Genomic DNA, 2,426 nt, shown 5'->3' with positions numbered 1-2,426 from the left:
AGGTGAACCAGTCTCAACAGGTTTTCTTTGAAGACCTGTCTGTGCTTGGCTGCAATTATTCTCCCTTCAGTTTTGACAAGTCTCCCTGTGCCTTCTGGTGACGAGTGCCAACAGTTTTGTCTTCATTTTTGTGGTAATCAGACCAGAGAATTTTTTCAGTAACCCTTTCAGTTCTTTAAATGTTCTTGCAGGCATTTTACTGAAAAGTGGCTTCCATCTATTATGCTGCTGGGATAGTCATCCATCCAGCAAGACTTGTGAAGCTCCGTCAGAGGGAATTTTGGGTTCCTTGTCACCTCCCTGAACAAACGCCTACTTGCTTGGTTACTCAGTTTGGGCTTCAGGGAGAGTCACGGTTCCCAAACTTGTTATATTTCCACTCTCATCCAGCTATTGGGGCCATTGTGGTCATTGGAACACTGAAAGATTTAGCTGGTTCTATTTTTGTTTTGTTTGTGTACCTTTGCCTTGATCTACGTCTCCCCACAGTTTTATCACAACACTCTGTAGAGCACTCCTTGGACTACATTGCTTTTTTGTACTAAAATGCAGTGTGAATTTTGGAACCTTATGTACCCAAGGGTGTGTCTTTCTCAACTCAATGTGCTACAAGTGGATTCAAGTTCAAGTCAATTTCTAGACAAATTCTAACCATATTTAAAGCAAACAGGACGACTCTGATCACAATAAATGATCTGAATTCTTTTTTGAATAAGAGATTTCAGTCTTTTTTATTTTTTTATTAAGTTGTCCAAAAATGTAAAAACATCTTCTCACTTTGTTGCCTCAAGTTATTGAGAGCAAAACACGACCATTTTATTCATATTCAGTTAAATCTAAAAGAGATGACTACATACGTGACTGCTGTATGACCTCAGTCGTCTGAATAGACCATATTCTTAAATTGGTGTGACATTTGAAAATGGGGCCAGATCTATTTGTGTTCATAACAAGTACCCAAACATGTAATTTGTGTTACATTTTAAAGTGGTGCCCTGCTTGGCGAGAAGGTATATTTTTGTTTACAAATGGCTGAGCAGAGCTGGCCATTAACCTTTAATCCCGTGGACACACATTGTGTCAAAACACTGTCCTTTAAAACATAGCCTAGATTATAGTATATGATACCATTTATATCCCAAATGGCACCATTTTTAAAAGACAAACTAGATTGTTTTGAAATAGGAGTACGTGGTACGTTTGGCTGAGACATGCAGCGATGATGCCAACAGACAGGAAGTAAAAGAAGAGATGATTAAACACATCCCAGGTTCAAGGGGTTAAGATGAAGAGGAAATCAAAAGACAGAAACATAACTTGGTATGGGGGGGAGGAGGTTGTCAACTGATGCCATAAAATGATACCAACCCTCTATAATCCAGATTAGCAGGTTCCTAAAGGTCCCTGGATTAGCAGTATAATGCCCACTAATGTATCTTCTAATGGAGGCAGTCGTCCCTCTCTCTTACATTTTCATCATATGGAATCAATGGTTTTAGGGAGAACATGCAGCCTGCCGGTGCTCACTACACTCTGTGTGAGATAATGGTCAAAAGGGGACGGATAGAAACATGTTTCCCCTCAAAGCGCAATAATGCTCTGAGCAAACACTTTAGAAGACTTATTAATAACCCCCGTCAACCCTCCTGATAATCCCAGTAAAAAGCTCCTGCACTGACTGACATTTCCTCTAACATCAAAGTTTGCTTTTTAGATAAGACCCATACTAAGTTTGGGTTAAATCAGTCACCGTAATGTTCCAGTACTGCTAAAAAAAAAATAAAAATAAACAGAATTACGTCAGTTTTGTTATTTAATAAAGAACACATCCCAAAAAAAATCCTCTTAGAAAAGCCCCAGTCAGCCTGAATGAGGGTCGAGTCCAGGACCTGTGGGCTGTCAGATGGGAACCACAAACCACTGAGCTACTGTGTAGTCAAAATATCATCCCCCTGAACTCCACTATTACTCCACTCATTTTACTCCTCCAAGTTTGACATCCTAGCAATGCCGCATTCCTGAGATGAAATGTCCACAACAGGATTAGCACTCTGCGGAGCCCTAATCGTACTTGATCACGAAAAGCTCACTTGATGTCTTGTTTACTCATGTAGAAAAAAAAAAAATCCCTTAAAAGCCAAAGATCACTTGGGCAGGCATTAGATTTAGATTTGGAAGTGCGTTGCAGCTCGTTTTAAGTGGTTTGTGACGCCCGGGTTGGCATTGCGGCAAGAGGATAAGAGAGACCAGAGATGGAGGCTGCTTGTGGTAGTCTCAGGAAGATGCAGTCGGTTAGAAACAGAGGCTTGAACACGGAGGGGAGAGAGAGAAAGGAGGGGTGGCGGGAGGGGGGGCGAATGAAAACCAGAGAAAGAGGAAGTCTGTCTTTGTTGAATTATTGATAGACCTCATCCACTATGTGGTCT

This window comes from Stegastes partitus, unplaced genomic scaffold, assembly GCF_000690725.1.
Source record: "Stegastes partitus isolate 25-593 unplaced genomic scaffold, Stegastes_partitus-1.0.2 Scaffold579, whole genome shotgun sequence".
In the NCBI taxonomy this organism is placed as follows: domain Eukaryota; kingdom Metazoa; phylum Chordata; class Actinopteri; family Pomacentridae; genus Stegastes; species Stegastes partitus.
The sequence above is the reverse complement of the archived record's forward strand: the minus strand, read 5'-3'. Positions refer to the sequence as shown.